Source organism: Ovis canadensis, chromosome 3 (assembly GCF_042477335.2).
Source record: "Ovis canadensis isolate MfBH-ARS-UI-01 breed Bighorn chromosome 3, ARS-UI_OviCan_v2, whole genome shotgun sequence".
Taxonomy (NCBI): Eukaryota; Metazoa; Chordata; class Mammalia; order Artiodactyla; family Bovidae; genus Ovis; species Ovis canadensis.
The window spans coordinates 225,863,117-225,876,102 of record NC_091247.1 but is presented as its reverse complement, the minus strand read 5'-3'; positions in this window follow the sequence as shown (position 1 = coordinate 225,876,102).

Sequence of the window (12,986 nt, the reverse complement as noted above, 5' to 3'; positions counted from 1 at the left end):
ATACATCACCAGCTTTCCTGAATGTCCAGCTTGCAGACAGTAGCCTGTACAACTTAGCTTTCATAAATTCATGAGTGTAAATAGGTAGATGGGTGGATGGATAGACAGACATAGAACCAATAAGATGTATAGGTATAGATTCAAAACCAATGGGATGGAAAGCTAGAAAGAAAAATAAAGATGGTTCCTCCCGGCTCTTTTTCTCTGGAGAACCCTGAAGCTAACGCAGTGGTGGTGGTTCAGTTGCTAAGTTGTGTCTGATTCTTGTGATCCTGGTGGACCACAGCCCACCAGGCTCCTCTGTCCATAGATTTTTGGGGCCAGAATCCTGAAGTGGATTGCCATTTCCTTCTCCAGAGGATTTTCTCTACCCAGGGATTGAAGCTGCGTCTCCTGTATTGCAGGCAGTCTCCTGCATAGCAGGCAGATTCTTTCCCCACCAAAGGGTACTGATACAGGAAGAAAGGCAAAGAAGTGGGGCAGCCCAAGAGGTATGACATCCAATTAACAGAACTTCCAGAAACAGACCAGGGAAAATGAAGGGAAGCAATTCATCAACCACTTGGAAAATGTTTTAAAACAAAAGGATCTAAACGTATCAATTATAAAGACCCACCAAGTACCCCTCTGGGCAAAGAATAAAAGGAGACTCATACAAGGGTACATCATCATGAAACTTGAGATGCTGGGACAAAAGAAAATACCGCAAGCAGAAAAGGGTCATGTATGAGGCTCCCTTTAGCTTTAGGCTTCTCGACTACACCAGCAGCTAGCAGACGATGCCTGAGAAATGCTGAAGAAGTTACTTCCCAAGCTGAATGTCTTTGCCCAGACAAGTGGTCAATCCAACAGGAGGCTAAAATGAAGCTATCAGTCCAAAGCAAAGTGCAAAGTCTTGAAGCATTTCCAGACCATCCTCATTATTCACAGATTCCTCATGTGCAAATTCACCTACTCACTAAAATGCATTTGTAACCTCAAAATCAATACTCGTGGTACACCCGTGATCATTCACAGACTTGCACTCAGTAGCAGAAGCTTCGACACCCTTCCTCAGCTCTCATACTGTAAACTGCGTCCTTCCAGCGGTCTATGAAGTACTACGTTTCTTACTTTTTCGTGCTTTTTGTTGGTGATTTTGTTGCTGAAAGTGGTTCCAGGCAAAGTGCTGAAAAGTCATCTATTGTTCCCAAGTACAAAAAAAAAACCGAGGTGCCTTACGGAGAAAAGGCGTGTGTCGGATGAGCTTCGTTCAGGCATGAGTCACTGTGCTGGTGGCCGAGACCTTGGTGTCAGTGAGTCAGCGAGTCAGCAACATATTAAATAAAGCGTATTGACACAGAAAATATGCATAAAGCACCAGAAAGCAAGGGTAGGTGTGGATCAGTTGATACAAACGCTGTGGCAGTCCCCTGGGGGCCTAGTGGTTAGGATTCTAGGCCTTCACTCTTGCGGCCCAGGTTCAATCCTTGGTCGGGGAAGTAAGATCCCGCAAGCCACTACAGCAGCCGAGAGCCAAAAAGAGGACAGAAAGGAAGCGCTGTGCCGGCAGACTCACGGCAGTCCAACCGCGTGTTCTGCTGGGAGCAGGGGCGCGGTATGGGCTCACTCAGTGCTGCGGCGACTTCACAGAGAGCCATTGTTTCTGTTCAGTCGCTCAGTCATGTCCGACTCTTTGTGACCCCATGGACTGCAGCACGCCAGGCCTCCCTGTCCTTCACCGTCTCCCAGGGCTTGCTCAAACTCATGTGCATAGAGTCGGTGATGCCATTCAGCCATCTCAGCCTCTGTCGTCCCCTTCTCCTGCCTTCAATCTTTCCCAGCATCTCGGTCTTTTTCCAGTGAGTCAGCTCTTCCCATCAGGTGGCCAAAGTATTGGAGCTTCAGCTTCAGCATCAGTCCTTCCAGTGAATATTTAGGGCTGATTCCCTTTAGGATTATCACATAGAGTTTAGCTCCCTCAAATAATGAGAATGGACTGTACTTTCCTTACACTCTTTCTCAGGACATTACTTGTCAAGATCACCAGAATAAGGGGATAAATCAAGAAAGAAGAAAGGGACTTCACTGGTGGTCTAGTGGGTAAGACTCTGCACTCCAGCGGAGGGGCACAGATTCAATCCCTGGTTGGAGAACTAAGATCCCACTTGCCGCGCAGTATGGCCAAATAAATAAATCGTTCAAAAAAGAGAGAGAGAAATATGGGATACAGGGAACTGGAAGGGGCAAGGGGAATCCCCAGGCTGCTGGGAAAAGAGACCCTAGGACAGCAGCCCAGCCCCAGGTTGGAAGTGGAGAAAGCCTGGTGTATCCAACAGTCCTGTGAGGCCAGTTCCAGACTGAGTTAGCAGCACCAGCAGAAGAACCCAAGCAAAGGAGAAAAGAAGACAGCTGTCAGCTGGCATGGGGGTACCACTGAGACTCAGGAAAAACAAGACAGCTATCAGCTGGGATGCCGGTACCAATGACTCGAAGGTTGTCACAGATATGGCCTTCTCTTCATCTTGACACTTGTGAGCATGTTCTATTTCGAGCGTGTGTGAAGCAAGCATTTTACGTAAATGAATTCATTTTAAAATCTGATTTCTTATTTTTATACACTGTCTAAAGGTTATATCCCATTTACAGTTATTACAAAGTATTGGCTATATTCCCCGTGTTGTACAAGACATTCCCGCAGCCTACCTTATATCCGATAGTTGGTGCCTCCCACCCTTGTGTTGCCCCTGTCCCCCACACTGGTATCCACTAACGTGTTCTCTGTATCTGTGAGTCTGCTTTTTCGTTCTATTCACTAGCTTATTGTATTTTCTTTTAGATTCCATATATAAATGATATATGGTGTGTGGCTTTCTGTGTCTGATTTATCTGACTTGGCGTAATATCTCCCAAGTCCATCCATGGTGCTGCAAAGGCAGAATCTTGCTCTTTTTTGTGGCTGAGTAGTATTCCGTTGTGTGCGAGTTTGTGTGTATAATGTACACGCCACATCTTCATCCATTTATCCATATCAATGGACACTTGGCAACTGTGGGTGCTGCTGCTGTGAACACCGGGGTGGGGTGCATGCATCTTTTCAAATTCATGCTTCTGTTTTTTTTGTATATAAACTCTGGTGTGGAACTGCTGGGTCTCATGGTAGCTCTATTTTCAGTGTTTTGAGAAACCTCTATACTGGTTTCCACCGTAGCTGTGCCAATTTATGTTCGCACTGGCAGTGTACAAGGATTCCCTTTTCTCCACATCTTTGCCAACATTTGATAATTGCCTTATTCTTGGTGATAGCCACTGTGACAGGTGTGCGGTGATAACTCACTGCGGTTTTGACTTGCTTTTCCCTGATGATTAGCAATGTTGAGCATTTTTCATGTGTCTGTTGGCCATCTGCATTTCGTCTTTGGGAAAATGTCTATTCAGTTTTTATGCCCATTTATTTTGGACTGCAAGGGGACCAAACCAGTGAATCCTAAAAGAAATCAACCCTGAATATTCACTGGCAGGACTGATGCTGAAGCTGAAGCTCCAATACTTTGGCCACCTGATTCGAAGAGCCAACTCGTTGGAAAAGACCCTGATGCTGGGAAAGATTGAGGGCAGAAGGAGAAGGGGGCTACACAGGGTGAGATAGTTGGATGGCATCACCGACTCAATGGACATGAACTTGGGCAAACTCCAGGAGATAGTGAAGGACAGAGGAGACTGGCGTGCTGCAGTCCACGGGGTCGCAGGGTCAGACATGACTCAGCGACTGAACAATACTCATTTAACTCACCTACCAGCAAGTCCCGGTAGGTGGCTATCAACCAAGAGGCTGGGTGACTTGTCTAGGATCACACAGCTAGAAAGTGCCAAAACGAGGGTTGGAACCAGGGCAGGCGGCTCCATCCATGCCCTTAATTACTGAAAACAGAGATGGCGAGCGTTCATCAGGCCTGGGAGAGGTCTGAGGACAGGTGGAGGTGTGCCTGGAGGGGATGAGGCAGGAAACAGCAAAATCCTCCCCCTCCAGAACAAATCAGCCGATAAAGCTGACAACTACAGAAACCAAGAAGCAGTTTCAATGGCAGGGAGGTAAAAATCAAAATAATCAGTTAAAGGAGGGGAAGTAGCCAGCCGCCTCTGGGGAACCTATTTGCCTGTATAAGTCTGATCAAAGTAAAAGCTAAAAATAAAGAAAAGAAATAAACAACATCCCCCTGACCCTAGACTGAGCCTGCCAGCCAGGGCTGCCAGGGTGGGCCCGGTGGAGGGGTTGGGAAGTGGTAATCTCATTTCCCCCTGGACCCTGCCTTTGACCTGGCAGGCACCCCCCGCTGGCCCTCAACCATCATCAGGGCCATTCCCCTGAGTGACTTCTGGCCCCGTATTGGTGGAAGGCTCCTGCCGAGACCCCATCTGCGTCAACCTCCCTGTTCATTCAGGGGCTGCTGATATTGACATCTCCATGTCAACTGCAAATGAAGGATTCTCCCAGGAATGCTCGGCCTGGCCCCTCATCTGAGAACCTCAGTCCTTGAAAGAATCCGGGCTACCAGGGGCTGTCACCATACACGCTAATGACACGCACACGGGCTGACACACCGACTCTCCAGGGACACGCTCAGCACCTGAGGTCACAGAGACAAAGTGGAATCCGTCGGGGGGCGAGGGAGGTGTGTGTGCCTGAGGCCTGCGGGAAACCTCATCCCATCTCAGCTCAGCCCCAGCTCAGCCCAGATGGGACCCTCGGGCCCTTTCTCCTGATGTCCTCATGCTGACTCAGTTGTGGGGCGCAGCTTTACTGAAGATTCCCAGTTGGCAGCCCCCTGATCAATGAGGCTGGGTATTAGACGCCATCCCTGACTTTTCCTCTAAGTGTTAAACTCAACAACCAAAGGTGCTGCTGGCCAGGTAATTCCCCTACTCCGAGGAGTTTCATATCCTAAAGGAGCACTTTTGCTCCCCCAGGGCTGTGACAACTATGTTTCATCTGGTCTATCCCTTAGCCCCCGTCACTCAAGGGGACACTCGGCTAATGGAATTAAGGCTTCTAGCCTCTTTAACCAGGTTTTTGTGAGGGCCACATGAATCACACAGGCTGGTGTATTTTGGGAAATAGAAGGGTGCGAAATCCAAAGGATATTTTGAGAAACGTAAGCAATCAGTCCTCTCGGATATTAAAATAGATGATTAGCCCCTGGATTAAATAGCAGGACAGGCACGGATGAAACAGAATGGAGACAAAGAAACCTTCTCATGTAAATGAATTTAAGATATGAGAGGGTTGTCTCAAGCAGACAAAGAACAATGGAAGAAGTGGAACATTAAAAAAATCAGTTTAGGGGACTTCCCTGTTGGTCCAATGGCCAAGACCCACACTCCCAACACAGGGGGCCCAGGTTCTCTTCCTGTTTGGGAAACTAGATCCTGCATGCCACCACTAAGACCTGGTGTGTGTGTGTTCAGTCATCTCCAACTATTTGCAATGCCATGAACTGTAGCAAGCCAGACTCCTCTACCCTTCACTATCTCAAATTCATGTCCATTGAGTCAGTGATGCTATCTAATCATGTCTTCCTCTGCCACCTGCTTCTGATCGCCTTCAGTGCTTCCCAGCATCAGGGTCTTTTCCGATGAGTCAGGTGGCCAAAGGATTGGAGCTTCAGCTTCAGCATCAGTCCTTGCAATGAATATTCAGGGTTGATTTCTTTTAGAATTGACTGGTTTGATCTCCTTGCAGTCCAAGGGACTCTCAAGAGTACAACCAAATAAATAAATTTTTTAAAAAATCAGTTTAAATACCTTTTTCCCATCTTTCACAGATCGTCACAACAAAAATGGTTTATAAAGCAAAGCAGATCTTATGAAGACTGGCCAAAAATATAAGTGAATATTGACTAGATCTCTGAAGGAATAGGATGTTTTCAAGCTCTTAAAATTGTTGAGGATATTTTTTTTAAGCAGAGGAGAAAGGATTGGGCTGTATCAAGACAAAAAATCCTCTGTACCACAGAAAAAAATTAACAGGGAGAAAAATGAATTAACAAAAGGTTAATAACAATAATCGGGGAGGGGGAGCTATATTCATTGGTAAGAAAGGTCTTAAACCAAGGAGGGTTTTATTTATTTATTTATTTTGGAACTTGACAAAATGATACCAAATTTCATCTGGAAAAATAAACATGTGAGACCAGCCAGGGAAATTCTAAGGAAAAACAAAACTAATGAGGGGGAACTGGCTTTACCAGATGTTAAAACATATTATGAAAGTACAATAACTTTTAAAGTTTAGTATTGGAAAGGAACTAGACACTCAATCCAGCCCAGAGTACAGAAATCCATGGAAATATGTGTGGGAATTTGGCACGTGGGAAGAAAGGAGGCATTTCATATCAGAGGGAAGAGACTTATTAGTCAAAGCAGCACGTTGAGATACCTGGGTAGTCAGCCATCTGGAAAGAATAAAATCGAATCCCTACCTCACCCCTTACACCAAAACAAATTCCAGATGGATCCAAGATTTCCACAAAAAAATATTGAGCCATAAAAATTCTAAAGGGAAACATAAGTGAAGTTATTTATAATCTTGGAAAGGAAAGCTCTTTCTAAGCAGGATACCCAGAAGCCATAATAAAATTCATTTGAGGAAATAAACGAGTGAGAAATCCAAAGAGTATTTTCAAAGAGATGAGAAATAAGCCCTCTCTGATATTAGAATCCATGATTAATGGAGAGCAGAGAAACTCTCTTTCCTTTGTAAAATAACTCAAACTATAATAACAGTGTCTTCTCCAACTAATGAACAATGAGAGGAAGGCTGAATAAATATGAGACCATGTGAGGAAAAGTACAAGTTTTAATCCATTTTGTATATACTGAAGAATAAATGATTTATAAAGCAAATTAAATTCTAGAAAGACTGGCCAAAAATATAAGTAATATTGGCCAAGTCTCCGGAGGAATAAGAAACTTCCAGGCTTCAAACTGATTGAAAAAATCAAAAAAGGAAAGGAGAACTAATTCAACTATTTTAAAAAATATATCTTCTGTACCCCCAAAAATCAAAGTTTAAAAAATATAATTTACATAACATTTTTAAATGTCTAGGTGAAAAAAACTGTATAAGCAATGCATGACAAAAGCCAGTGTCTAATATTTCTGAGGACTGATTGCTTTAATTTGGGAAACTCTCATACAAGTGAGAAAAAGACTCAAAACCTAACAGAAAAACAGGCGAAAGCTGTATATGGAAAGGAAATTCATACAAAAAGAATTTAGAATGAATGACATTATGAAAAATGTTCAACCTCACTCATAATCAAGAAATGTAAGTAAAAGCTGAAACTCCAATGCTTTGGCCACCTGATGCGAAGAGCTGACTCATTTGAAAAGACCCTGATGCTGGGAAAGATTGAAGGCAGGAGGAGAAGGGGACGACAGAGGATAAGATGGCTGGATGGCATCACCAACTCAATGGACATGAGTTTGAGTAAACTCCGGGAGTTGGTGGTGGACAGGGAGGCCTAGCGTGCTGCAGTCCATGGGGTTGCAAAGAGTCAGACACAACTGAGCAACTGAACTGAACAGACTGAAGTAAAAGCAATAAAATACTCTTTTTTTTTTTAACCTATCAAATTGGCCAAAATTTCAAAGCTTGAAGATAATGCCTAAGTTTATAGAGAAAAGAGTCAGTCTCACACACTAGACATAAAAAGCAGTTCCCTAGTGGAGCTTCCCTAGTGGTCCACTGGTTAAGAATCTGCCTTGCAATGCAGGGGACTCAAGTTCAGTCCTTGGTCGGGGAACTAAGATCCCACTCAGACTGCAACCGAGCCCATGCGTCACAACTACGGAGCCTGCACTCGCGAGCCTGCGCACTGCGACTAGAGAGAAGCCCATATGAGATACAAAGATCCAGGGGCTGCAACTGACGCGGCCAAAAATAAAGACACACATTTTTGTAAAGTTTTTTAAAAAGTAGTATTGTGGTGAACATCCTTGTGCACACATCTTTGCACACATATGAGGATATATTTGTAGGAATAATTCTAGGCAATGGAAAGTGAAAGTCACTCAGTTGTGTCCAACTCTTTGCGACCCCATGGACTATAGCCTGCACCAAGCTTCTCCATCCAAGGGATTTTCCAGGCAAGAGTACTGGAGTGAGTTGCCATTTCCTTCTCCAGGGGATCTTCCCAACCCAGGGAGCGAACCGGGACTTTTGTCTTAAAAGTTTTGACAGATATAACCAAATCACCTTCCCATGAAGTTACAGCAGTTTGCACTCTGATCAATTTGTGTGTCCCTGTGACTTTTCCAGTAGCAAAATGATAATATTGATATTGTTTTAAGGATGTGTTTTAAAAAAGAAAAAAGACAAGGGATAGGGCAGAGATGAGCAGGAATTTCAAATTGTGGTACAAAAGTTTAAAACATTTCTTAGTTCTGTCTTTGCCATTTACCTGCCATATCACCTCCCCACTCTGAGCCTCAGCTTCCCTATCTGTAAAATAAAAGGAATAAAATGAATTGATGCTTCTAAAACCTACTCACCAAATAACAGAGTGAATGCGTCCTCACCTGTGAGCATCTGGACGGCAGAAGCAGGGGAGAGGCCACACCTGCCGGCTCTTCCCTCCCACACACCAGAGACAAAGCCACATCACAGGTGCCAGAACAGCCCCACCGGGCAGACAGGACTGGGCCTCATTCCTCGACGCCACGACAGCCCCGCCGGGCAGACAGGACTGGGCCTCACTCCTCGACGGGTGGCCGAGGAAGGTCGGGAAGCCAATTCTACTCTGTTGGAGCAGTCATTGTTTTTTTTGTTTTTGCCAGGATGCAGACTGGACCTCAAGACTGCCTTTCCTAGTGTTTTAAGTGTGGGCCATGCAAAAGTATCCTGGTCATAGCCCTTGCTCAAGAAGCATCCGTGGCTCCCCATTACCTGCAGGAATAAAGTGGAACCCCTTAACTGTGTCTGGCCTTGAGGCTCTGGATTCTGGCCCCACCTCCCTGTGTGGTTTGGCCAGACACACAGTCTCCACTTCCCAAACTGAACTTTGAACATGCACCTTATCTGGGGACTTTCCCACCTCCTGTGGCTTGCTCCCCTGCAAAGATCTTCTCCCGGTCATCTCTAATGACTTCTTTTGCACAGTTATCTTGCTCATAATCTACAGTGTGTAATCCAAGAGCAGAGGGTCAATAGAGAAATTTGACAAGCCTTCATCACAGCTTCCTAGCTAGATGAATTTAGAGGAAAAAATGTATGCATGTTCAAAACAGTGCGTAGTAAAATTAAGATCAAGCCTGGGTATGTTTAAACACACAGAGAAAAAGCCCAGGCGGAAAAGCACACTGCAGTGTCCTCGCATCCAGTACCTTCATCAGGATAACGGGATAAAGCAAGCTGCATGTCCACCAACAGAAGAGGGGGTGAAGATGTCACACATATATACCGAGGAATATTACTCAGCCAGAAAAAGGAATGAAACTGTGCTGCTTGCAAAGATGTAGACAGACCTCGAGTCTGTCATACAGAGTGAAGTAAGTCAGAAAGAGAAAAACAAATGTTGTATATTAACACATATATGTAGAATCTAGAAAAAATGGTACCGATGAACCTATTTGCAAAACTGAAATAGAGACATAGAGAACAGATGTATGAACACCAAGAGGGAACGGGGGAATAGAAGGAACTGGAAGACCGGGATTGGCACACACACGCCACTGCATATAAAAGAGAGGACTATGAGAACCTACTTGGCAGCAGAGGGAACTCCATTCAGTGATCCGTGGTGACCTGAACGGGAAGGAAATTTCAAAAGAGAGGTGTCATATGTACATGTATAACTGATTCACTTTGCTGTACAGCAGAAACAAACATTTTAAAGCAACTATTCTTGGAAAGAATGATGCTGAAGCTGAAACTCCAGTACTTTGGCCACCTCATGCAAAGAGTTGACTCATTGGAAAAGACTCTGATGCTGGGAGGGATTGGGGGCAGGAGGAGGAGGGGCGGACAGAGGATGAGATGGCTGGATGGCATCACTGACTTGATGGACGTGAGCCTGAGTGAACTCCGGGAGTTGGTGATGGACAGGGAGGCCTGGCGTGCTGCGATTCATGAGGTTGCAAAGAGTTGGACATGACTGAGCGGCTGAACTGAACTGAACTGAACTGATACTCAATAAAATTCTTTTTCAAAAGGATAACACAGATGACAAAGATGATGATGACAGCTCACACAGACTGAGCGCTCACTCCCAGCTAAGCAGCACCCTAAACGTTTACAGGTGCTTCTTTATTTATTCTGATATCTTTTTAAGGTCCCCACAATTGACATGTATGACTTTCATAGTCAGAAAAACAACTGCTGGTTTTTAGTTCATTAGAGTTAAGTCATCTGGACAAGGGAGATGGCAACCACTCCAGTATTCTTCCCTGGAGAATCCCAAAGACAGAGGAGACTGGTGGTCACAGGAGCCCGTGGGGTGGCAAAGAGTCAGACACGACTGAATGACTAACACACGAACACACAGTGTTAAGTCACAATAGATAAAGAATTCTTTTCATACAATTAGAGGGAGGTTCTGGACTGGGATGGATGAGGTCAGATCCCCCACCATCACCTTCCCCTTCCCCGTGGCCCCCTCCTGTCCTGCCCACTCCCTCCAACCCCTGCGTCTCCCTGGAAACTGGGCCCTCTGAATGTCCACAGCCAGAGGCATCAAGCTAGAACCCACATGCCAGGAGTCCCCTACCCTGGCCTGTTCAAGTTTCCATGGCTACCTAGTAGCAGGTGATGGTTAAGCATCTAGACCCTGGAAATCAGACCAGCCTGACCCGGCTGTATGCCCATGTGTGAACTTGGCCAGGCGGGCTCCTTCCACTGTGTCTGGGTCCCCATTGTAAAGTGGTGCCCATAGCCGGATCACGTCCTTTGTAGACCAGGGCAAGAATGAAATGGGACGGGGCGGGGGAGGGGGGGAACCCAAGGTCTGGCACACAGTAGGTGCTCACTAGGTAGGCGCTAGGGTCCTACGAAATTTACAATTTGTCACTAACTTGTTGGGGGGATGTGTAAGGGCAGCAGACAGGCAGTCCCCTCAAATAAGGACTTATTTAGAAGTCCTCTGGACAGAAGCCCAGAAAACCAGCATCTTAAAAGGATAAATAGCCTCCACGAGCTGGACAAAGTCTGGGACCGCTGGGGAGGGGGGAGGGGACTCGGCTCAGAGAAGGGTTTAAGCCTCGGACAATGGGCGCCGTCTGAGCTAACCAGCGCCGCTGCTTTGAGCCGTGAGAAGAGCTATTTTCTTGTTTAAAGCCTTAAAGAGCTATTAGGTTGGGCAAATCACTGGTAAAACAGCTGGAAACTTAAGTAGCAATTTAAACAGCCCATTGCCCTTCCAGCCCGGGGAGGAATGCGAGCCGCCGGCCGGCCAGTCTCCGGCCCACATTGTCTGGACTCAGAGGGTTGAGCCGGGACCTCTCCGCGAGCCCTGAATGCAGCCCGGGAGCTTTATTTAGCAAATCCACAATTTCTCCCCTACTCCCCCACCCTCTTCTTCTTTTTTTTTAAGTGAGCAGACCGAACTCTAATTTTCCCTCTTTTCTCTCCCAAGTCCCCTTGAATCGGCCCATTCTTTCATTATGTGGAACTAACGAAGGCCTCGCACAGTCTGCCCAGGAACGGGCCCGTAAATAAAACATGTTTCATTGATCAACTTCAAAAAGTCTTCGGCGGGGCTGGGGGCGGGGCGGGGCGGGTTGGGGGCGGGGGAGGGTCTCCGAGTGGGGGAGGGGGAGGGGAGGGGGCGCGGAGGCCCAGGGACCGCGCTGGAGGAGGGGCACGTATAGAGCGCTTCTGTCCCCCAAGATCGTGTGTTTGTTTTTTTGTGGCCGGCGATTCTGCAGGCGCCGGGCCCCGCCCCAAGCCCCACCATCCACCCGCAGTGGACTTGGAAAGGATGGCTGGGTCGCTTTATATGTTTTATTTTACTTTTTCTTAATCTCCCTACAAATAAAAAATTGGGGCCAACCCAGCAGCGCTCTGGCTGTGGAGCAGCAGTCCCCAGGGAGATGTGGCCACTGGCTTCAAGCTTCCCCTGTAGCATCCATTCCAGGAACGTCCCAGGGCCCTAGGGGGAGCCTGGCACAGGGTCATGAGTGCCCACCCCGGTGGGAGCAGGCAGTCTGAAGGAGAAGCTTCAGCAACCTGAGAGCAACTGAAGCCTTGCCCTTCATCAGATATTTAGTGAGCACCTACTGTGTGCCAGGCACCTCTCCTGCTTGATTTTATTTTTGTGGGATTTTTTTTTAAATTGCAAAAGTAGCAACTGCCCATTGCAAAACAATTCCATGACACATGGGGACACAACAGAGTCAAAGATCCCAGTGGCGACTCCTTAATCCCTCTCGCTGGAGGAAACCGCTGTTCGCACTCGGGTGTCCCTTTTTGGGACTTTATACAAATACACAAGCACAAACAGAGAGGGATTTTTAGTTTCTGTGCTTTTTGCAAGCGCAGCATCGCAGCTCTTGTTTGAAAACCTGCTTTTGCCACAATGCAGCAGAACATCTTTTCCAAGATGCTATTTCATGGCTGCATATTAGTATTCTTTCGTGTCTGTGCCACCATTTCCTCCAGCCTTCCCCTACTGAAAGATATCTGAGTTGTTTTCAAGAGTTTCTTGTTGCTAATGATTGGGTCCTGAACATCCTGGAGCAGCTACCTCTGTCCATGAGCAAGGGATAGAGATTCTTGGATGGGCAATGGTTGATCAAAGGTGATTTTGCATTTTATTTTGTTTTTCCTTTTTTATACACTACATGGAGTAAGGTGCATAACATTCAGCTCATTACATTTGATATACAGGTATATATCTCTGTCATCCCACCCAGACCAAAATATAGAACATTTCCAGCACCCCTAGAATGTTCCTGTGTGTGCCCTCCTCACTCAGACCCCCACCCTAGAGGTAAGGAAGGACCATTCAAAG